The sequence below is a fragment of the Lupinus angustifolius genome, chromosome LG01 (genome assembly GCF_001865875.1).
Source record: "Lupinus angustifolius cultivar Tanjil chromosome LG01, LupAngTanjil_v1.0, whole genome shotgun sequence".
Taxonomy (NCBI): Eukaryota; Viridiplantae; Streptophyta; class Magnoliopsida; order Fabales; family Fabaceae; genus Lupinus; species Lupinus angustifolius.
The window spans coordinates 16791074-16817734 of NC_032009.1; the positions used below are offsets into that span (position 1 = coordinate 16791074).

Consider the following 26661-nt stretch of genomic DNA (forward strand, 5'->3'; position numbering starts at 1 on the left):
TAGTAATATAAGTATAAAGAACCTATTGAATATATTAACTAAATATACTTATAATGTATCGATACTTTGATAGGATAACGTATCGCATATTACATACTTGTATCGAAGAGAACCGCGTATCATGTGACTATGATCAGGCCTAAGAGAAAAGATAAAGTGTAGAAAAAAATCAGAGAAGGAAAGTAAGAATGGAAGAAGGTAAAAATGCAAATATAAAATGCAACCTCTTAAGCACTATGCATCCAGCCATCAGGGACTTGTAATTTAGGGTGTTGAAGCAGGTTCAAATTTTAGTTACACAATCAACATAATTAGGTAGCATAGATGAACAGTTTTAAATGAGATAATCACAAAGCAAAAGTCATGGCATATTGCTAAGTTTCAGTGGGAAATTCAATGTCACGGTCAATGGAGCGAACTTCGACTCCATTTTTCACGTCTATCATCTCTCCCTAATAGATTCATATTCAATTCACAAGAAATGAAAAAAATAATATAAAGACGTGGAGAAGATGATCCTAACCTATTTATCGAGTTGAGGCTTAAGGTTGATCTCCACTTCCTTCCACTACATTTTAGAACCAGAGTCATTGTGCTTCTCGTCGTGAACCACCCATGGTTGTGGCCTTCTTTCACCATCGTGAATCGCCACTAGAGAGGGGAACTGTTGGGTGTCGTGGATCACTTACTCTAGTTTTCCTATAATTTGCGCAAAACTAAAACACACTTCACTTAAGCCATTAGGTTTGGTTTTAATCGATTAAACAATGCTAGAACTTAGATAATTATGCTTGTGGATAATCGATTATCTGGACACTTGCACTACTTGATTCTTTGGTTTCTTGCACAGCAAGTTACCGATTACCAAATCTTTAGACAATTGATTGATTATTGAAGTTAGAGAAAAACAGTAAAATAGATTATAACATGCGACTCATATTAACACAATTAATCAACAAAGTAAAGAATAAAAGTAAAGAGATGTAGATAGAAAGAGGTGCACAAAGAATTGTTATCCTGGTTCGTTTGCGCTTTACTGCAAACTACATCCAGGCCTCCCCTTCTGATCTTGAGAGATTTTTCTTCACTGCAATTGTAAGTTTACAAACACACTTCCAATTACAAAAACATAAAAACTAAGTCGATCCTTTCTTAGAACCTATGAGCTTGATAACCTAGGTTTGACCTAACTAAATCGACTACTAAGATCTCCTATCCTTTCGCGATTCGGCCTCAGCCTCGGTATCGCTCGAACCAAGACCGCTTAGTCTCTATGAAGATTATCAAGATCTCTCTTATAGTGAAACAATTCACAAAGAGATCAACTTCCTTGTTCAAAACAGATTATATTGAGTTGACGTGAGTACTTAATACTCAAATTCAAGAATTGAAACTCAATCAAAAACACAAAGTAGAGAATCCGCAAGAACCTAATTCTAAATGAAATTTTAATGCATTAGGTTTTCCAAATTAGAGAAACATGCAATGATTTTAATCTCTAAGCCTAACTCATAATGCTCTCACTCTCTAAGTTTTCTAAATGCACTTTCTCACTGTAATGCAATCTATGAAAATGTATGCTTTCTAACTATTTTAGAAATATGCAAGTTATGTCACATTGGCAAGAATTACAGCATTTATACTAATCTTACTAATACTGATATTATTTGATTATTCATCCACTTAATCGATTAACAGACTATTAAAAATTAGTTTTTTTTATGTGTTAGTCGATTATATAGTGTCTTAAACGGTTAACGTGCTAACAACATTAGATTAGTTAGCAACTGAATTCTAGATAATCGATTACACAAACTGCTTAATTGATTATACTGATTTAAAAACGTTTTTCTTGATATATGGTAAACTACCTACATGATATGAACATACTATACATAGCTTTTCAAAATATAATGTATTTTAATGCATTAGAGTATGTATGTGTATGCATGAACTTACTTATCATAAGATATCTACATGTTATGCCTCAATTTTAGTCTTGTTCAATTTTAGTTCTTGTGAGACTTCTCATCTAGGTTTACCTAACCTAGACTCAATCTAAGACAATCATCTTAAGACTTCTAATACAAGTAAATATTATAACGCCCTAAGTCTATAGATGCAACCTATGAGTCTTCGGCTCGTTGTTTGTTGTACGATCATCAAGCTTTCTTGTATGTCCGTTTTCTTCATCAAAACTTTGGTCAGCCTTAAATGTGTATGTCTTGACTCCTTTCACTTTCAATCTCCCTTTTTTTATGATGACAAACTCTACACCTATTCCTTGTTTGATAAGTTTGATGATGATCAACATATGTTTGCTTAGGTTGGATAAATATCAAAGTTGTGTTGCTCCCCCTCACTTTGTTCTCCCCCTCAACCAAGCAATGAGATGATATACACAAGATTAGGTAGCAAACTTACGGAAGCTCAACAACTTGAAACACATCAAACGATAAAATAATCTTTCTCCCTCTTTTGACATTATCGAAAAGTGTAGACAATTAAATGATAATAACTGGTCAAAAGTAAGAAGATATATAATATTTTGTGAAGAGAAATTGTAATTAATCAGTAAGTATAGGCTTTGATTTGATTAACCAATTTTTAGAAAATTGAACATATGCACAAATCAGTGCTTTTAATTTATTATCAAGGACAATTAATCGATTAAACCTACAAAAAACAACATATGAACTAGGTTTGCATGACACATCCAACATGTAAACATTTAATCAGGCATGAAATGATTAATAGTTCTGATATATTCAAGTTAAGCATGTACTAATCAAACAAACATGCTATACACGTAAGATATGATCAAGATTCTCATAAAACCATAATCCATAAATTATTCGACATAATTGACCATTGTTCAACAAAGTATGAAATTGCGAATTTTAAAACGAGTACATAAGCAGAGTTTGATAACATATTACATGCAAAAAGAACACAATGCTCAAAATGACATGAAGTACAAGAACCAAACGAGATACTAGACGATAAAAGATCACACCCTAAAGGCTACACACAACTAGACTTTCCTAAGATGGTGAAGGAGGACGTCAGAGTTTGATAACATATTACATGCAAAAAGAACACAATGCTCAAAATAACATGAAGTACAAGAACCAAACGAGATACAAGACAATAAAACATCACACCCTAAAGGCTACACACAACTAGACTATTCCTAATATGGTGAAGGAGGACGTCTTGCATATGGATGTATAATGTCATGGGTGGTCCAAATGAGGAAGTCTAAAGAATTCATTTCTTCATTTAAACGGTCATTTTGCCTCTCAAACCTCGACTGAAGCATGTTCCTTAGAGACTCATAGTGTGTGTCAATGCGAGCATTGAGCCTTCGTTCCATAACATCTAAATGAGCTATTCTGAATAGTGGTTCTTGAGGCACAACAGAAGCTTCCCCCTGATTTTCTGGAATTGGTTCATTCATAGGAACATTTTCATAAGATAACTCCAAATCCACAGTTGTGTTTTGATCCTCCTGGTATTCCCAAACACTATTATACTTGTAGATCCCCATTTTGTGCATTAGATTATCGCCAATCAAGTGCTCACGGGAGTTTGTTGTGATAATCAATGTATTAGATGTATCTACTCCTAGATGGTCAATGATACGTGATATGAACATTCCATAAGCAAGCAACTTGGAAGATGAGGTCGAGATGCCATACATGACCTTTATAATTTCCCTAGGCCATTTGATCATTATGTTTTCTCGAATAGCAAACATGAATTTTAGGTCGTTGATAGTTAGCTGAGCATGATTAGTGTTTCTTTGTACTAGAATATATGCCACAATATAGTGCAGAAGACGGTTTTCAACCGATAATGATCCAGTCTTTGTTAACTCACCTTGCACGTGCAAGTATGGTCCCTTGAGAGAAAAGATTTGTACATTCCAGTTGCATCAAATGAGTTCCATAACTCATTCGAGCAGTCTCCAAGGTCGGAACCATCACCAGAAAACCCACCCACATCCAGAAATAATGATTCATTTAGCTCAAATAGTTTTCCCGAAGCATAAACCAATAATTACTATCTTTGTATCTGAAGTTAGCATAGAATTTCCTAACTAGATTAGGGTATACCTTACCATTAAGCTCGAGAAATAGGTTCACACCCTGAACTTCCAATCCGTGTGGAAACTCGAAGCCTTGTGCTATAATCCGAGCCATATCCGCATAGTGAATGTAGGTTGGTTTCCTTCCTTGTAAGTTTTCTAAACGAGTTTCTTGTAGAATTAGTGAGTAGTATGGGTCACCGCGATCCCTCTTATCACCATGGCCAGAACTACAACTGGATTCAGTTTTCCTTGGATGATTAGCAGTTGTTTTGACTCTTTTTTGTTTTCCATCAGCCATTTTTCTGAGGTTAGAGAGTTATAATCGATTATGTAATCAATTTGGGATGATTCTGGGCTAGGGTTTTAAGTTGGGAAAAACTAGATTTTCGAATATCTGAGAATTGGGAGCTAATAGGAGACTAGCAAGACTTAAGGAAGCTCGGTTTGGATTACTATAGTGATAGGATAGATCAATTTCACGACTTAATAGAGAAAATGATAGGAATTTGTGGTTTTAGGATTTAAAAAAGCTTTCCCAAATGCATACTGAATCTGTTATATGTCAGTGTCGTTAATCGACTAAGGCTCTTGTTAATTGATTAAGACCAGTTAACGTCTTAAGAATTTGAGCCCAATTAATTGATTTAAGATATAGATTTTAAAAAGCTTAAGCTACTAGAACTCAGTTTAATCGATTATCATAGAGGATAGTCGATTAACATCGGTAAAATTGCATATTGGAGTATGTTTTTGAGATTGACAAGGTATGCTAACACACTTAACCTAAGAAACTATTCTAGACAGAATTACACATTTCTAGCACATAAACATGAATGCAATTTATTAAGCACAAAGGGAAACATGAATTTAATATATAGCATGTAGATAAGAATATTTATCATACAAAAGGCACAAAACACCATTAACCAAACTAGTCAAGATATTACTCATCAATAATTCCAAGTTCTCTTCTAAGAACAAAGAATGAGTCCCGTGAAAGGGGCTTGGTGAAAATATCTACTTGTTGTTTAGTGGTTTCAAAAAATTCAAGAACACAATCACCTATTTGTACATGATCACGCAAAAAATGATCCTTATCTCTATATGCTTAGTTCTAGAATTCAAGATGAGATTCTTGGATAGGTTTATCGCGTTTGCATTGTCGCGTTTAATCAGTATCTTTTCTAAAGAGAGACTGAAATCCATAAGTTGTTGCTTCAGCCAAAGGATTTGAGCACAACACACACCAACGACAATGTACTCCGCTTCGATGGTCGTTAAATAAACACAAGCTTGTTTTTTGCTATGTCATGACACTACAGAGCTGCCTAATAGGTGGCAAGTTTCACTACTGCTTTTCCGATCTAGTTTACACCCAGTGAAATCATAATCGGAATATCCTACCAGGATAGTGAGACATCCGTAAGATACCATAATCTCATATCAAGGGTTCTCTTTAAATATCTCATGATACATTTAACAGAAGTAAAGTGCGATTCCTTAGGCATATATTGATATCTCGCACACATGCAAACACTAAACTTAATATCAGGACGACTTGTAGTTAAATACAATAGAGAGCCTATCATGCCATGATATTTAGTTACCTCTACCACTTTCCCTTTTTCATTATTGTCTAAGTAGCATGAGGATGCCATAGGAGTCGATGCTTCTTTACATTTTTCCATCTCAAATTTGTGTAGCAATTATTTGCAGTATTTTGATTGGTGAACAAATATGCCACTGTTTATTTGCTTGATTTGTAATCCTAGGAAGAATGTAAGCGCTTCCATCATTGACATTTCAAATTCATCATGCATCAAATCAGAAAAATCTATGCAAAGAAGGTCATTAGTAGCTCCAAATATAATATCATCAACATAAATTTGAACTAATAAAACATAATTATCTAATTTTTGGATAAAGAGCGTTGTGTCGACTTTGCCACGAACGAGCCCATTATCTGAGAGAAAAGTAGTCAGTCTATCATACAAGCTCGAGGAGCTTGATTTAGGCTATAAGGTGCCTTTTGAGTTTATAGACACGGTTTGGAAATTTGTAGTCTTCAAAATCAGGCGGTTGCTCAACATAAACCTCCTTTTGAATGAATCCACTCAAGAAGGCGTTCTTGACATCTATTTGGAACAACATAAAATTAATGATCGATGCAAATGCCAATAGCATCCTAATGGCCTCTAACCTCACATCCGGGGTGTAGGTTTCTTCGCAATCGATACATTCCTCTTGGTTGTATTCCTTGGCCACAAGGCGTGATTTGTTTTGTATTATTAAGCCATATTCATGAAGTTTATTTCTAAAGGCCCATTTAGTGCCAATTATCGGATGGTCTTTTTGTTTTGGGGAACAAATCCCACACATTATTTCACTCAAATTGGTTTATTTATTCTTGCATCGCTATACCCCAATGCACATCCTCTATGGCCTCATCTATGGTCTTAGGCTCTATTTGTGACACGAAAGCAACAAAATTACAAAAATTACGCAAAGAACTATGGGTTACCACCCGTAGAGATATCACCTAATACTTTATGAAGTGGATGGTCTTTCTTGATTTTCCATGTACTCGGAAAATCATGATGTTCCTCATTAACTTCTTGATCATCCTTATCTTCTTTGTCATTTTCCAAGTCCTTAGTGTATGCTTCTTCCAAAGCACATGTAACATCATCAAACAAAACCTTTCTCTTCTCTTTTTGAGAAGATTCATCAAAATGTACATGGATCGATTCTTCTACAATCATAGTGTATTTATTAAAAACTCTAAATACATCACTAAGCATCGAATACCCTAAAAATATACCATCACCACCCTTTGAATCAAATTTTCCTAAAGCTCGTTTTCGAATGTTTAAAATAAAACACTTGCATCCAAAGGCATGAAGATAAGATATATTAGATTTTCGGCCTCTCAATAACCTAAGGACTTTTTAACAATTTTGGCCTAAGAAGTACTCAATTTATGACATAGCAAGTCGTATGTACAACATCGGCCCAAAAGTATTTAGGCAATTTTATTTCATTAAGTATAGTCTTGGCTAGCTCCTCTAATACATGATTTTTCCTCTCAACTACTCCATTTTGTTAAGGAGTTCTAGGAGCCCAGTATTGGTACGGGATACCATATTTATTGCAAAACTTGTCAAACAAATGGTTCTCAAACTCACCACCATGGTCACTTCGTATATATACAATTTTCAGGTTAAGTTGGTTTTGGATTTACTTGGCAAGGCTTTTAAAAGATTTAAATGCACCGCTTTTAGCAGAAAGGAACAGGGTCCATGTAAACCTAGAGAAATCATCTACGATTACTAAGGCATATTAGCTACCTTCGAAACTCATGATTTGCGATGGTCCAAACAGGTCCATATGGAGGAGCTCCAAATGCCTTGTTATAGAGATCACATTTTTAGACGCAAATGAGTTCTTAACTTGCTTACACTTCTGGCAAGTGTCGCAAGCTTCTTAAGATTTGAAACGAAGTTTATGTAGACCAACAACTAAATCGTGAGATGACAATTTATCTAAGTGTTTAATATGTATATGTGCAACGCGTCTATGCCAAAGCCAGATGTCATTCTCTCTAGAGATAAAACATTTTGAGAACAATGTAGTGACATCCTCCAAATTAACCATGTATATGTTGTTTATATGATGACTAACAAACTTAGCATTATTAGATATACTACCACGAATAATGCAACAATCAGAATCGAAGGATACTTTATTACCTTTATCGCACAATTGGTTGATACTTAATAAGTTGCGCTGCAAGCCTTCCACGTAGAGCATATTCTCGATCATAGCTTGAGAAGTATTATCAATAGTTCCAACTCCAAGTATCTTCCCTCGATTATTGTCACTATAAGTGACATACCTTTTTTCTTTGAGTGAGAGATATAGGAATTTCGATCTGTCACCTGTCATATGCCTCGAACACCCTCTATCTAAGTACTAGTGATGTCCATGTATTTGTAGGCATACCTGCAAAACAAATTACTTGTCTTGTTTAGGTACTCAATTGATATTGGGTCCCTTTCTGTTAGTAACCATGGCATTTTGTCCCCTTTTCACCCAAATATAAGTTCCATCAGGCACACCATACTTTCTAATATAACATGAAGTGGTAGTATGGCCATAAGTGTCGCAGTAAAAACAAGTAGGCATGTGAGTGTATGACTTTTTACGATTATGGACTAGAAGTTTCCATTATGGTCTTTTCTTGCTAGTTTGGGGTTTATAACCTAATCTCATGTGGTTACCAACATTTCTAGATTCAACAAGTAAAGTGTCAAGGTTAAATCTACTATATGTAAGTTTTTCTTTTAAATTTGAATTTTCAATTTGCAAAGTCTCGCAAGTATTGCATATAGCAGGTTGACATAAATTATGTTCCGAGCCATTAGATGAGATACAAGATTAGATTAAGTCATGGGTTTCATTTTCTAGTTTTAATTCATCTAATTCTTTTTGCATTTTAATTATTTGATGTTGATGCAATAGGATTACCCTTTTTCTATCGATGTTAATCCTAACCCTTCTTGGTTGAGTCTCATATGTCCAACCTTCCCGCATTCATGGCAAGTGAAGTGCTTCTTTGAGTTCTTGCCCTTCTTGGTTGAGTCTCGCGCTTCTTTCTTCTAAAACCTCTTAAATCCCCCTTTTTCTTCAGGAATTTGCCAAATTTTCGAAGTAGGAGATTCATGGTTTCCTTATCCAGGTCGGAATCAGAATCGCCATCCTCTTCTTGATCTTGAAAACTTGTTGCCTTGAGAGAGACACATTTCTTATTCCGGTCTGAATATTCATTCATGGTCAAATGCCCTAACTCCATCTTGTGTTCCTGAAATTTTCCAAATCGAGTCGCTAAGGCATGAAATCTAAGTATTGTGACTTCGTGATTGCAGTTACTTTCGGCTGCCATTTCATGTCGAGGCAATGAAAAACTTTGTTAGTTAACTTTCCTTTAGAAAACGTTTTATCTAGGGAAACTAAATGGTTAACAATGTGAGTAATTTGCTTTTGAATTTCACTAATTGATTCATTTGATAACATGTGAAATAACTCATATTCATGTGTTAACGCATTTAGCCTAGTGCGCTTAACCTCACTCGTGCCTTCGTGAGTCACTTGTAAAGTGTCCCATATTTTTTTAGCATTTTAGCATTGCGATACTCTAAAGAACTCATCATAAGATAGAGTTGATGTCATAATATTTTTGGCACGAAGGTTATGCTAAACCTTTTTACGCTCCGTAAACGTTTTGGTTTTTCTTTAGGTTCATCGTCCACCAAGTGAAGTGGAACAAAAGGACCATTGACCACAGATTCCCAAATATCTGTGTCAATCACCTCAATGAATATTTTCATGTGCACCTTCCAATAGGCGTATCCCTTGCCACTGAAAATCGGAGGGTGGTTGATAGACGCGCCATCACCTCCAAAAGGGTTTGTGGAACCCATCGTAGTATCCTCTAGGATCAAACGAATATATGGTCAAGCTAGTCCTTTCTTACTAGCTTTGATACCACTTATTGGGTATCAGCAGGCCAGAATACACCTAGAAGTGGGGATTGAATAGCTGTTGTAGATCACTTACTCCACTTTTCCTATAATTTGCGCAAAACTAAAACAGACTGCACTTAATCAATTAAACTAGTTTTTAATCGATTAAACAATGCTAGGACTTAATAGATTATGCTTGTGGATAATCGATTATCCTGACACTTGCACTACTTGATTCTTTGGTTTCTTGCATAGCAAGTTACCGATTACCAAATCTTCACACAATTGATTAATTATTGAAGTTACAGAAAAACAGTAAAACATATTATAACATGCGACTCATATTAACACAATTAATCAACAAAGTAAAGAGATTAGGGATAGAAAGAAATGCACAATAAATTTTGATCCTGGTTCTTTGTGGTTCACTACAAACTACATTCAGACCTCCCCTTCTGATCTCGAGAGATTTTTCTTCAGTATTTCAATTGTAAGTTTACAAACACACTTCCAATTACAAAAACAGAAAAACTAAGTCGGTCATTTCTTATAACCTATGAGCTTGACAACCTAGGTTTGACCTAACTAAATCGACTACTAGGATCTCCTATCCTTTCACGATTCGGCCTCAGCCCGGGTATCACTCGAACCAAGCCCTCTTAGTCCCTGTGAAGATTATCAATATCTCTCTTGTAGTGAAACAATTCACAAAAATATCAACTTCCTTGTTCAAAACAGATTATATTGAGTTGACTTGAGTACTTAATACTCGGATTTAACAATTGAAACTCAATCTAAAATACAAAGTAGAAAATCCACAAGAACCTAATTCTAAATTAAATTTAATGCATTAGGTTTTCCAAAAATTGATTTGCTCTCTTTTTAGAAAAATATTTTCCTCATTTCTCTCTCAAAGAAATCAAGAACTATATATAAGAATGCACTACATATAAAACTAGAGAAAACATGCAATGATTTTAATCTCTAAGCCTAACTCAGAATGCTTTCACTCTCTAAGTTTTCTAAATGCACTTTCTCACTGTAAGGCAATCTATGAAAATGCATGCTCTCTAACTATTTTAGAAAAATGCAAGTTATGCCACATTGACAAGAATTACAACATTTATACTAATCCTACTAATATTGATATTAATCGATTATTCATCTACTTAATTAATTAATGGGCTATTAAAAATTAGTTTTTTTGTTATATAGTGTCTTAATCTATTAAAGTGCTAACAATATCAGATTAGTTAGTAACTGAATTCTAGATAATCGATTACACAAATTGCTTAATCGATTATACTGATTTAAAAATGTTTTTCTTGATGTATGGTAAACTACCTATATGATATGGACATTCTCTACATAACTTTTCAAAATATAATACCTTTTAATGCATTAAACTATGTATGTGTATGTATGAGCCTACTTATCATAAGATATATAGATGTTATGCCTAAATTTTAGTCTTGTTCAATTTTAGTTCTTGTGAGACTTCCTACCTTGGTTTACCTAACCTAGACTCAATCTAAGGAAATCATCTTAATACTTCTAATACAAGTAAGTATTATAATGCCTTAAGTCTATAGATGCAGCCTATGATTCTTCGGCTCGTTGTTTGTTGTACGATCTTCAAGCTTTCTTGTACGTCTGTTTTCTTCATCAAAACTTCGGTTAGCCTTACATGTGTAAGTCTTGACTCTTTGCACTTTTAGGAACTCGTCGCTGAGTAGGGGTGAAAGGGAGAAAGGGGTATAGCAACCACATCATATGGCAATGGAACCTCGTTCATCACCACCTTCCTCCGCCGTCGTGAACCATAGCCATCATAAACTAGAGTCGATCTTCTAACTGAAAATTGGGTCGTGGCAGCTGGCGACTCTGCTGGGGAATTGAAATCAGAATCCAACCCAAATATTTACATAAATGACTACACATAGATTATGATCAAGCTTCTCAATTACCCATCTTTACATAAATCTCCACCTGTGCTTTAGAGAGTCGTCATTTAGATGACCGATTTTCATGTTGATAGGGTTTAGGGTTGGCGTAAGATGGAGATTGTTGATATTCACTAAGGTGGAGATTGTTGTGCAATGGCTCATATCTCCATATAGGACAAATACAAGTTATGGACTTGGACTGATATAAAAGGGTTGGGGTAGAGGGCTATATATTTATGTTATGTAAACCTAACATAACAAGAAGAACAATAACTAAACACAAATCTTAATTCTCTAATACATAGTGGTAGCCTCTCAATACTCTCGGGGTCATAGGCACAATTGGTTGAACCTCGTTACCAAACTTCTCGTGTTATTCTCTTTTCCCTAATCTCTTTTACTATTTGAATGCTCGCTTATTTCCAACATATCTCACTATATATACTAAAATAATAGGAGGGGCTCTAACTATGTCATGTGTAACCATGTCAGTAAAAAATATAGAATCAGCGTTCTTTGACAGATATAAAACCTATAAATTGTATTACATATCTGAAGTGATAATTACTAGGAAGCTACAGGAGTGGATGAGACTATTGGTTTTTTCTCTATGAAGGAAACGTAGATGGAGGAAAGGTAGGAGTGACATATAAGGTTAATATGGTTTTTTAATTAAGAGTATGTACTGTAATTTGTTAAAATATTGAAGGGCAAAATTGGAAAGAAATTATTGAAATATCCTTTCACTTTCTAAACGCTACTTGAAGTAGCTTTTTGAAAAGTAGCTTTCAAACGCTACAAGCTCCTTTTTTTAAAGGTTACAAGTTACCTTCAATTTTTGTTTATCAAACGCCTCTAATAATTTTTGAGTGACTCAAAAAGCTACATGCTACCTAAAAAGCTACTTTATAGTTTTGTCGAATAGTGCAAGTGATTAGTATTTGGGTGGTGAATCAACATAATAGAAGAAGTAATGAGGAGAAACATTCCATAGTTTTCTTGGTTTGGAATTGAATAGAACAATGCATAATATTTATTCCTTACAATTATGGTCGCAATATTATAGTTTTGGAAATCTCCAAAATAGTATGACAACAACATTTACAGACACATTTTGTACATTTCCCCAATTTTCTAATGATTAACATATTTAATCACAACCGCCCAATTTTATTCTAAGTGCTAATAAACACAATAATCATTACCACAATCACAAGTTAAAACAGGGACATAAAGAAATATACTACCACGAGTTTGTAGAAAAAGTCTTTCACCATCCTACCACTTCTCACAACACTCCCTTGCTAACAAGAAAAAGTCTTTCACCCTCCTACCACTTCTCACAACACTCCCTTTCTAACAAAGAACTCTTACATTTCTATCTTATCTATGAATCAAATCCAACCAATACTCTAAATAAAAACTAGGACTAATTCCCCTTAATTTTCACCTTACAACCCCATAACAACTATCACTACAAGAAGAAACTCCACATTTCTTTCATCATTAATTAATGTCCTTATCTCATCTATCTCCCCCTCCTTTTCCTTTGTTTTCCATTTTTATTTCTTTTTTTCATATTCCTTTATAATTTTATGGCTTTGATTGTGGATCAACAATCAAACTTCAAGCACTTTTGTAAAGTTTGCAAGAAAGGGTTTGGTTGTGGAAGAGCTCTAGGAGGACACAAGAGAGCACATGGCATAGGTGATGAAATAAGGCACATGGATGATGGTGAAGATGACCCTGAAGTTGATTGGGAAGAGAGGCATGGTGGAAGTGTACCACCAAATAATAAACGAATGTATGCCCTAAGAACAACCCCTAATAGGTTAAAAAGTTGTCGAATATGTGAGAATTGTGGCAAAGAATTCTTGTCATGTAAATATTTCCTTGAACATGGAAATGCACCCCCGAAGATGTTAAATCTCAAGTCTCATCTCCTGTTTCTGAAGCTGATGATGATTATGATGGCATTGCCAGAAGAAGTTGTGGTTGGTCCAAAAGGAAGAGATCATTCAGATCCAAAGTTGGTGATAGCATCAATAAATATAATTGCCATTTAAGCGAGGAAGAAGATCTAGCCAATTGTTTGATGATGTTGTCCAATGCCATTGTTGATCCTCATGTGGTTGAGCTTGAAGAGTCTTGTCCCTCAGCAAGCAAAGATGAGGAAAGAAGAAACCCTGTGAACTTCATTGCACCATTGCCATGTAGAGTTAATCATGTTGATAACAAGTCTAAGGGGGTTGCAAAAGGCTTGTTTGAATGTAAAGCATGCAAGAAAGTTTTCAATTCTCATCAAGCATTGGGTGGACATAGAGCTAGCCACAAAAAAGTTAAGGGATGTTTTGCTGCAAGAATTGATGATAGTCTAGCTGAGGATGATGTTATAACACAAGAATAGTTTTTTCCTACAAAATCAAACTCCACTCTTCAATTTCATCATGGCTCTACATTACCCTCTTCCTCTAAGAGCAAATCCAAAGTTCATCAGTGTTCCATTTGTCATAGGAGTTTCTCTTCTGGACAAGCATTGGGAGGACATAAAAGGTGTCATTGGATTACATCATCAAATACACCAGATACTTCTACCTTGGCTAGATTTCAACAATTTCATGACCATAAGGAACAAATACCAAAGTTTGATAGCTCTTCTGGGCCAATTGATCTCAAACTAGACCTTAACTTTCAAGCTTCTACCAACGACCTTGCCAGAAGGAATGTGTCCACAGAAATTTTCTTGCAGCCAAGGGTAGGAACAAAGGATATTATCAAAGATGATAATAATAATAATAACAACAACCAATGTAATATTCACAACCAGCATAACCAAACTGACAATGACAACAACAATGAGAACAAAATTAATAACACCAACAATGCTTTGATGCAAAATGAGGTGGATAATGAAGCTGATAGTAAGGTCAAGTTAGCAAAACTAAGTGAGCTAAAAGACATGAACCATAGTAGGAGTTCTTCACCATGGTTGCAGGTTGGAATTGCTTCAACTACTGATGTGGAGACAGACCAGTGATACTTTTTTTTTAAAACTAAGAAACTGTAATTATTTATACAAACATGATCACAATTTACAATTTGTTTATCATAACTTACAGTTATTTTTTATGTACTGTATACTGTTATGATCTTAAGTTATACTCTAATATAAATAAATTAAAAGGATAGTTTTTGCACAACTTCTTGTTCATTTTAAGTTTTATTAGTTTTAGTAGTGTGACAGGAAATGCTTTACCATTTTGTGATCATTTGAGATATCCAGTTTCCATGTTCACCAATGCTACAAACATAATTTAGTGAGAAAAATCCATATGGAGAAAGAGTATATGAGTTCTATACATTATTATTGTATCATTTACTATTCATATTTAATTATTATTGTCTTTTCAAATAAAATAATCCAAATGAGTGAATAGTGATATAATGAATATATACAAATTTTTATATTGATAATTTATAGATGTTATACAGCATGAAATAATTGAATTATTGTGATTCATTATTATACACAGCAATTATATAGTAATATGATTGTAGAAGTTACCATAATATTGCAGTATATTAGGTGAAATGTTCTGCAATTTGATACAATAGTTATCCGTTTATTTCAATTTGTGCCATAGTTTAAATAAATCCTTTGGATATATACACTCTTTTGCCCTTATTATATGACATCTTTTAAAAAGTTTTGTTGATCACTTTTTTTACATGTTCCATACCACATTTGTTAGTTTTCCCTCATATTAAATGTTTTGAGTACCACTATTCTTTTGTTACATACCACATTTTATCATATCTATTACTCCAATTTCATAAATTTGAATGGATGAATATTCAATTCATTTGATTTTCTTTATATTGAAACTAAAAATACTATTGAAGGAAATCATTATTTTCAAAACAAATATCTCAACAAAACATTTTTTACAATCACCTTTTAAAAAACACTTTTATAATTTAAATTTTTTTAAAATTTTTTGAACTTTTTAAAAAAATGAAATAGTTTACAAGCTTTATGACAATTAAGATTCTATGTGTACAGTTTTTAACAAATATTTATAGAATATAATACCTATGCACTATCAGTATAAAGATTAATACATAATTATTATATCATCTACTATTCATTTGGATAACTTTCTTTGAAGAGTCAGTAATGATTAAATATAAATGTTAAATATGTGCATTTTTTCTCATACTTATATATGTTATGTACTTATGAATAAAATTTTAATATTAACTACATACACATGTATTATAATTGATATCAATTTAATAAAATATTAAAAGTGAGAGTGTGAATCATGGATGTATATGCTTGAATTTAATTTTCTTAAATATTAAATGAAATTCAAAAACAAAAGAATATCATTTTTGAATTTTTGTTTTTTTGATGGATTGATCCAAATCGATACATCCATGAATATCTATTTGATATAATGGATGAATTTGAGTTCATCTATTATCAACAATATTTATTCGATTATATTATTAGCTCTAACGGATAAATTTGGATAAATTGTGGATAATATTGTCACATCTAATTATCAATTAACAAAATATAATAATGAGGATGGAATTGTAATCCTATAATATTTTAAAATATTAGAGAAAAGTTATTACTTTATTGATATGTAAAATTTAGTTGAGAGTATTTTATAATAAGGATGAGATGGAATATTTAATAAAATTATTATTCTTTTTCTCAAAAATTATTCATTTTTTACTAAAATAGTTGTGTGCATAGAGTTTTTAGTCTTTATTGTTTCAAAACAATTGCCCATTGGTAAAATTATTGACGTTTTTATGGAGTATCAATGCTATTCTCTCTTTTTTGGTAAGTAACAAATTTCTTTTGGAGCTTGTGATTATTCATCTCAATAAATATTACTCTCAGGAATTAAATTCTCGACTTTAAGAATCGAGTAAGACTTTACATTACTAGATTAATTTCTTGTTACTAAAAATTATTTACTTAGTCTGACATGAAGCATGTATAATTGGAATGTACTCCCATTTTTCTCGGCCTACTTTATTATTCCCTAAGTCAGAGTTGGGTTATCCATGAGTTGACATAAGAAGACATAGGCAGATCAATAGTTTATGTACATCATGCGTTTTCTATGCTAGCCACTGAACATCTGAGCTGCGAGACTCCTCTTTATTATTGGAGAAGGCAGTTATGAGAAATAATATTGAAAAACTAAATGACAAAGACATTTACATCCTTTAATTTATATTATATATATATTTTTACTCTTTAAAATACACTACCAAATTACATTATTCTTTCTATTAATAGAGATGAGTCTAACTCCTGAACATCCCCTTGAATCCACCCAATTCAAACAGAAAACACTACTTTTTTATTACTTAATTTTGTAAAAAGCAATAAATTATTTCATTTCTTTAAGAATTGAACTTTGGCCATTGTCTTGGCAAAATGGATCATGTGGTGATGTTTCTCAAATTAGTTATTAACATGCCACTTAACATGGGGTTGAATTGTGTTGTAAAACATTTTGGTTAATCAAAACAATTCAATTTTTAACAGACAAGTTTGATTAATGAACGATGATATTCTACATTAGATCTATATCAGACAAACTGATTGAAAGAGCATGCTTTAGAAAATAGTCTTAAACGTGGGATTGAATCTAGTGAATTTCACAATTTTAAGATAATAATCACATATATATGGGTGTACATATCTGCTGTCCTACACTTAGTGTCACCCTATATGCCATAACTTTATGATTGGTTGAAAAAATTTATTGAAGTTAAAATTTAATTTCTAAGTTTTTTTGATCATTCATAACTTATAGTGTATAAAGTGATACTGATTATGTGATAATAAATGTGCTCTGAGGTATATAATGAGATAGGAGAGAAAAAAGCATACAAGCAAGTATCTTACTTCATCTCAATGTGTAGCTACGTCCAATATTAGCATTTAGCTAAATTATCAGAATGATAACTAAGATACAGCATTCTTTCTACACAAAGTAACTCCTAGATCGTATCATACATCATTTATATATATTATTTTTATTTCAAATTATTAACATATAAATTTGGATGATTAAGTAACAAGTTAAAAACTCTTACCTTATATATTATTTTCTTATTTTTCATTTCATTGAATGTTGTGATAAAAAAAATTATTTTTATAATGAGCTGAGATCTTCGTGGGTTTGTACTGTTGTTGTAATGGTTATTTCATAACAGAAGTCATCATTCATATTAAAATCATTGATTTTAACTAAAAGTTATAAATATAATTCACAACATCAAAATTTAGTTTTATTAGGTCAGTTAAATGTATAGAATAATATCATAATATTTTGTCATAAATCAAAATCATACTTTTGATCCATATCTTAGGTGTTTGGTCGAATATTACTTGATTGTCAAATGCAAAATACAACTTCTACATTTTATGTAAAGACCAACTATTTATATTATCAAATACACATATGTAGGATTATAGAAAAAAAAAATGATATAATTTGTGTGGGTATACATATGGATGGAAATGAGTTGAGTCGAGCTTGACTCAACTACTTTCAATTTGTTGAGGATATTGTCTTGAGTTGGATTTCGAGTTAATTTTAATGTGAACTATTTTTTTAACTCAATATCGACTCTGTCAAGATTTCTTTGATTATGGAGAAGAAAGTGGAAAGAGAGTTAGAGTGAGCAAGATGGCGTGGATAAAGAAATGGGATAAATTCTTGTGTTGTATAGTACAATAGAAATAGAAAAGAAAGATGTATTTACTTCTCTCCATCTATTTGGTTGAATAGGAAGTGAGGAAAAATAAATGATGTTAGTTTTGAAAATACCAAAATACCCAAGCGATTGTGAACAACTAATATTATCTCGCTTATACTAGAGCAAAGGAAAAAAGGAGATAAAAATGCATTTTGGTAACTTTAGTGGTTTTATAGGGTAAAATAATTTGTTGGTTTTATAGTAATTTTTATTTTTTTATGGATGTTATAGTAATTTTGTAGTTTTATAAAGTTATTCATGAATTATTATTTTCAAATGGGCATTATTGTAATTATTATGGTTTTATAGAGTGGCATAATTATTATTTTTTTATCTATTTATGAGTTTTAGAGTAATTTTTAATAATTTTATAAAGTCATTAAATTATTGTACACAAGTAGGGTCATTCCAATAACTTTTGTTGTTGTATAACGGTAAGTGAAATATTCTTACACGATGAATGGTGTTATAAGTATTGTGTTGGCATTGTAAAATTAATAAATATTTTATCACAAAAAAACTTGAATTTTTAAATCTTTAGATATCTAAAATTATTTTTATTCTTTAATTGTTAGATTCCTTATTAATAAAACTTTTGGTAATGAAAAGTTTTGTAATTAATTAATTAATTCATCTTGAGTAATATAATTATTTAATTGGGATGTTACAAAATCTTTATTTGGTATAATCAAGGTATCTTTTCACCCTATCAGTAAGGAATTAATTTGTGCGTGTTTCCTCCCAACAAGTGTTGCTATGAGGAATCAAGTCTTTGACCTTTTAATTTACTTGAGGATCCAATGAATCTTCCACCACTAAATCAACATCTTGTTTGTGGTGGAAAACAAAAAACAATCTATCGAAGACGCTAACGCAATCACCAGTCATCAAAGCCAATCATGGACCAGCCAATGCGCTTGTTCGTCAGCCACTAGTTCACTCAGATCTATGATGGATACTGACGGGAACAATCTATCGAAGACTAGTGCCCCAACTCCCATTTTCCCTTGTAGCAGAAGACATGTGACTCACTATGTGCCTTGTATAGTGACACTAACACATGCCGTCAAGCGTCTAACTCGTTGTTTCTTTGATGATGTTATACTACATTAGAATTTCAAAATAATAATGCTTAAAGTTGACATTCAATGACGCTTTAAGATGATATCTATGTGAACCCAATAAAATGTGCGGCTAGATTCAATAGCACTATAGAAAGTGGTGAATCAACAACGCTTTTAAAGCAATGTTGAAAGTGTCACTTTCAATAGTGCTTGTTCTAGAAAGCAATGTCGAATGTGTCACTTTTAACAACATTTTCTTAAACAGGTGTTGTTGCATGTGCCATTTTCAACATTGCTTCCTCAAATGTTGCTATTGAATGTGCCACTTTCAATAACGTTTCCTTAAGCAAGCGTTATTGAATGTGTCAAATATCGACTTTCAACAGCATTTTTTCAATAGTGCTTGCAAGATCAAGCGCCATTGATTCTCATGGCATTACTATTTTATATAACAATATATTAAACATTATTGTTATATCAAACAGTTCCTGCATATATATCAAACAATTCAGAAAGACATATATATCAAACACAACACATAATCAATCTCATTTATTAGTACAACAATAATTACATTGTCTATTTCAAAATCTATATTATCAAATAGTATAGGTAGTTTACAATATACTCGTATGTCTATCTATACTAATTACTATACTAATCTAATCTAAACAATTATACTTAGGACAAAGTTCACTCATTCTTCCCTATGTTGTGTAATCTAATCACTAGTATATGTCAATACATTATTGAAATTACATATAATCCCAACTTGTACCATGTTCCTTTATCGTTGTTGGATAATACCTACATGAAGTACATCACATAATAGTTGCAATCATATGTGTTGTTTTAGCTTAGGGCTACAATGAAAAACAAAATAACATTAACTCTTAAACACAAGCAAATACCTTTACATGAAACTTGTATACCACAATTGCATGAAATTTACCTTTACGTGACTCCATTTGATGATTTTTGAAGTAGCCTTCGAGCCAATTTATGGTCTATAAATATACAAGTCCTAGATAAAGTGCATAGTTATAATCTAAATTAATATTATATTTCTTTCAAAACAAGTTATAATTGAAATGAATTCACTTACCTTGTGAACATTTCCTTCATGTTGTAATACTTGTTTGCAAGATCATGAACCAATGAATCAAAATAGTATATTTTTTGTTTAATGTGATTTATGACGATAAAAAACCAATGAGTCCTACAATAGATTTGTAAGATAGTTAGAAAAAATTCTACAAAAAATAAATTATGTTTACAAAAAAAAATTACCACTCAATATTATATGGTGCAATGAACAATTCGTTATCGGGATTTTGTCGAAGAATATCATCAATCTAATGTTTCCTTTTTGCGTCATTGTTTCTATCATTCATTCAAAAATATATCATATTCCACTACGCTAGATATCGTAATAAACAACGGCCATTCAACAGCGCAATTTTGAACGATGCTATTGAAAATGAGGGGGAAGAACATCAACATCGCATAATAAAGCAGACGCTATCAATTTGTGTAACCTCAACAACGCATTCTTGACAATGCACTGTTGAACATCAGTAACGTTAGCGCTGACTTGAATGATTTATTTTTAACAGCACATTTGATAGAAAGCACTGCTAATGGGAACATATGCAACATTGCATATTTAAGGAAGCGCTGTTGAAGATGACATAGTAAACGCGTTTGCTTAATTATGTGTTGTTGATGTTTTACGACTTTTTAAGTGTCTGGGAAATTAATTGTGGAGTAGTAATGCGTCTCATCATTTGTTGAAATATTAATGGTTGAGTGGTTATGCGTTTCTTGGTTGTTGAAATATTGATGGTTGAGTGGTTATGCGTTTCTTGGTTGTGGAAATATTAATGGTTGAGTGATTATACGTCTCTTCGTTTGTTGAAATATTAATGGTTGCTCATCTATAAATATTGTGGTTCACTCAATGTTCTAATTCATCAGTAAGTTAAGATCCTAAGAGTATGTGTTTCTATAAGAGTATGTTCATGAAGATAGGAGGAAGAAAACACAAAATAGTAAAAAAAAAAAAAGCAATACTTCAAAGAGTGAAAAAAGAGAAAAAGCACCCAGATTTGTATAGAGAAGTCGAAGAAAAAATTGTGTTTCTGTTTTAGAATCATGTCAGGGAGGTCTTTAACAACTTTTGATTTTGCAAAAGGATCCAGATTTCAGAAGGAAGGTTGTCATACAAGATTTGCATTAGATGAAGATTTAATTTGTAAAGTATTGAGTACATGAGCTCTTTCCAATTTTTTCAGCTCATTGAAATCTTTTGATTTTCGACACGTGCCCCAATTTCAGAAGGAAGGTGGCTGTCATACAAGATTTGCATGAGATGAAGATTTATTTAATTGATCTCTTTCATTTGCAATTGAAAGGAAATAAAAGGAAAAGAGAATGAATTATTTAGTTCATTTAGCTCTTTCAACTTTTATTTATCTCTTTCAATTATTTTCCTTCATCATCTGCAGCAATTCCTAAAGTTCATTGATTTTCTTCATTTGATTTTCATGGGAAAATGACCGAGATTTTAAAAGGAAATTAATGAATTGTTGTACAAGATTTGTGTAGAGGAGTAGAGGAAAAAATTGTGGACAATATTATTTCCTCTTCTACCAAATCATTTAGTTCATTATATTCGCATGTACCAAATCATTTAGTTCATTATAATGTATTTTGTCTCTCTGAATGAATAATAAAACAATTATTTTGGATGTTAATTTCTGTTTTTTTTTGTTAATTATCTGGATGGTTATTCTCTTTAATATTTTTGCGTTGTTCCTTATTAATAAACACAATAAACAAATTATCAATACTTAATAATACAAACACAAATTAACAAAATGTAATGATTAATATTTTATCCAGTTTCGTATTAATAAACACAATTATATAGTAATAATCTACTTCATCACAACTTCGTGTTAATTTAAGTAAATTCATGTTGTATAAATATTTTCCAGTTGTGTAAAATATTAATTTAACAACGTATAACTACGAATACACTGTTAATTTAGAAAATGAGTTCAGTTTAACAGCGCATAATTACGACTGCACTGTCAATTAGATTCTATTCAACAGCGCATAATTTAGATAGCGTTGTCAATTAGATTCTAATCAACAGCGTTATATCTAGGTAGCGATGTTGATGTATTAATGAAAATAAGTAGTAAACAACTGGATATGCAACAACAACACAATCCTTAATATGCACTGTTGAAGATGTTGATACAACAATGCTACGTTAAATATGCGATGTGGAAGAGGTAGTGTTCATAAAATTATGATTTGTGTGCAGTTGATACACAACAACAACACAATCGTTAATATGCATTATTGAAGATATCAATACAATAGTCCTACCGTTAATATGCATTGTTGAAGAGGTCAATACAACAGTGCTATCGTTAATATGCGGTGTTAAATGGTTACTACAGTTTCAATATTTAAAACATGAGTCTTTTCCTCTACGCTCTCAAAATTACTCGAAAAGAATTCCTCACGCTCTAAGCAAACCCTCATACTCTCAGCAAACTCTCATAAACTTTAAAAAACTTCATCAATGGCTTCCCAAAGTGGCGATCATGTATCTCACAGTGGTAACGAAGCTACACCGACTCCACAAGACAAGCAAATCATTGTTCAAAAACGACCTCCACGTGGAATGACTTACATGAAGAATGTCATTCGGTCAAGAAGCAAGGATGTGAAAAAAGAAGTTCAATGGAACTCTAAAGGCCAGCCATTAAACAAGAAGGGTGGCAACGCCTTGGTAAGCTACATTGGTGTTGTTGTTAGGCAGAATCTGAAGCTAACACTCAAGAAATGGAGTGATGTAGAGAATGCCGTGAAGGAGCGTATTTGGAATGAAATAAGAGTAAGTTTATTTTTTCAGTTTTTTTTGTTTTCATGCAATGTACGTATATGTGTTATGTTTTCACGCAATGTACGTATATGCATGCAATATATAATGTATATGTGTTTTTATTTCAGGCAAATTTTGATGTTGATGATGAGCATAAGGATTATATCCTTAAATCGGTTGGCAAAGCTCTCCGACAATTCCGAACTGATGCTGGAAAATTACTCAGAGATGCTGATGGCAATGTCAACTTAAAACCTCCAACTAAATATGCAAATATTATTGATGAAGAGGATTGGAAGACTTTTGTCACCTTACACACACAAGACGAGTCTTTCTTGGTCAAATCATATTCTTTGTATTGACTTTTGTATATATGCTTTTGTATATGATTGTTGATATTAATTTTGTTTATTGTTTCATAAATTAAGTAATGTAAACTGCAAGAGGGAATCCAAGCCTTTATATCCGTACCGAGCTTCTCGAGCGGGGTATAGAGGAATCGAGAAAAGAATTATAAGTATTATTAATTTGTACATTATTGGTTATGTTTTGTATACATATATAAATATCTAATTACATTATTATTGGTTATATTTTGTTAGTTAGAGAACAAAAGCGATACACATATGACTCCACAAGGAGTAGAACTCGATGTTCTATGGGTGGATGCCTGTAAGAACAAGGATGGTGTCATCGACAATGAGGAAGTTCAAGAAGCGGCAAGACGTGTTGGAATTGCTCATATTTTTTTAATTATACTTAATTTCCATACTTTATTTATTAAAATGTGATTAATTAACATTATGTTTTTTCTTGATTTGGCAGGTTGCCCTAAAATAAAAGGAGGCAAACACGGATAGTCACATAATACTTGACAAGGCACTAGGACTGCCTATCTACCCTGGCCATATCCGAGGTGCAGGATTTGGGGTTAGCCAACGAACATTTGTTCCCCATCCAAAGTGTGCAACCAAAGCCCAAATGAGCCAGACTCAAAATCAACTAGATGGCCTCATGCAACAGTTCAACGAATTTGAGCAATCAATGAAGGCGAAGGAAGCTGAGTGGCAACGACTAGCTAGTAATATTGTCATTGTTCCTTCAACCGTCAATGAGAGTTGCACTACACCTGCACCTTACAACATTCTCATTCTGATTCTCATTCCTGAGGTAATTTAGCTAATTTATTTTAATTTAGTCGTTAACTAATTATATGTTTTAACTAATAATATGTGTGTGTAAGTGAGCTTCTGATTTTTGTTATTATTATTATTGCTAATTATAAGAGTTGTTGGCAACAAATTAAAAAGAACACCGTTATGGGAAACTAACCAGATTTAGTGCAGATGTTGACACTATAGAATTTGACTTTGTCGAGCTGGAGATAACCTATCAAACTACAAATATCTGTCGACCAGCAATGAAATTGGGTAGTGTTACACTAATTCATGGACAGATCTTTGATAAAAGATTATGATAGTCCCATACCTTTGAGCACAATTAGATAAAATCTATCATACATCAGTTGTTGACAAATAAATGAAACACCTAGTGCAAGAATGTTTTGGATGGTACAATGGATGCTTAATATGTCAATAAAATTGACAATGATTATGTAGGGACCATAATTAAGAAATAATCACCTACTCAACCCATCATATGAAAAAGGGAATGTTGCCAATTATTTTGCCTCATTTTTGGAGTTATATTTGAGTTATTTGGGACTTGTGTGTTTAGGATAATTTCATAGTGTTGGTGATTATTATATGTGTGTTTCTTTACTATTTTTGAATTGAAAGGGTATAACTATCAAAGTATTTTTGCTATTTTTTAAAGTTCCTCTTCTCCATGAATCTATGCTACTATTTATAGTAAAGAATTAGACATGTATCCTTTTTTAAAAACAAGTCTCTCTCATTAAGAATTTGGAGAAGATTCAAGGGATATTGTCCATCCTCTTATCAAATATAGATTAATGTGTTTTTTAGCCACATAAATGATTTTTAAATAAAAATTTGAAATTAATTCTTTCCTTAATTAAAAAAATTCAAATAAGATGTTTTGGGTCCCTAGCGATACGAGAAAAAACAATTTTTATTCTAAAATAGCCCAACATATTTTATTGAGTCAAAAATTATTGTAATAGCTCTAAACGAGTAAAACATAATTATTTGACTCTCAAATTTAAAAGTAGCCAAAATCCTCTATTTGTCCATGAAAAATATTTTACTTATTCTAAAAATCCTAAAATTATTGTATCACCTACAAATAGGTAAAAACAATCTTTTATATCTTATAAAATTGCATAAAGATATTTTATGTCCCATTTTTATTTTTAAATTAATTGGCAAACGAAAGTTAAAGGATTTTGGGCTAAGATTTTTTCAAATTGGAATTCTTTCTTAATTAGGAGTAAAAAGATTATTTGATATCCTGAACTTATTCCAATTGTAATTATTGTATTTTAAAATGCAACCCAATTGATATCGAATTTTTTGATTTCTTTTCATTTGCTTATTTTCAAATTATCTACTTAACTATTTATTGACCAACTTTTTGTGCAATCAAATATCTAAAAATTTAAGTTTTTAATAAAAGTGATTGGTGCAATACAATCAAATTGATATGAATTTTTGTAATTTGAATTTATTTTTATATTTTAGTATCACAATCTTTAATTTATTTGATGATTGAATTTTGATGAAAGTTAATCCCCCAAGATTCAATTTGTGTATTATAAAAGTTTTTTGTCAAATTTTATTTTGAAGAAATATTTTTTTTAGAGACAAAATTAGGTGTTAATAAACATATAAATATATACATAAATTTGATTTCTCTCTCTTCCTATAGGTAAAAATATTATATTTTATTATAAAAATATATTATATTAAATGATTTTTTATTTTATAATTATTTATTTTAATAAATAATTCATTAATTTAAAATTTTGTTATTTATTATACCTGTGTCACCATAAATCAACTTATTATTATCCATCAAGTGTAGTAACCCAACTTCATATATGTAGTATGCGTTGTATCCATTAATTTTAAATATGGCATGTTATATAAAATTATTTTTTCTCCACCAGAAGATATTAATTTGCTGCTTTCATAATTTTATTTTTAAGGGATAAACTTGTCATTGTGACTGAGGCAACCCAATTTCTCTTCACTTTGGTCACAAGATAGCAAAGAAAGGATTTTGGCTAGGACCTAGCTATTTTTTCTCCTCCCTTTTCTCCTCTTTGCCCAAAGAGAGAGTTAGGATTTTCTAAGATAAGTACATAAAAAATAATACAAAAAATAAAATGAATGACATTATTATCATTTAAATATAA

The 26661-nt window shown here is 32.0% G+C and overlaps 1 pseudogene; it reads left to right on the top strand.

Moving 5' to 3' along the window:
- On the top strand, positions 13090-14603 carry LOC109342415 (annotated as a pseudogene).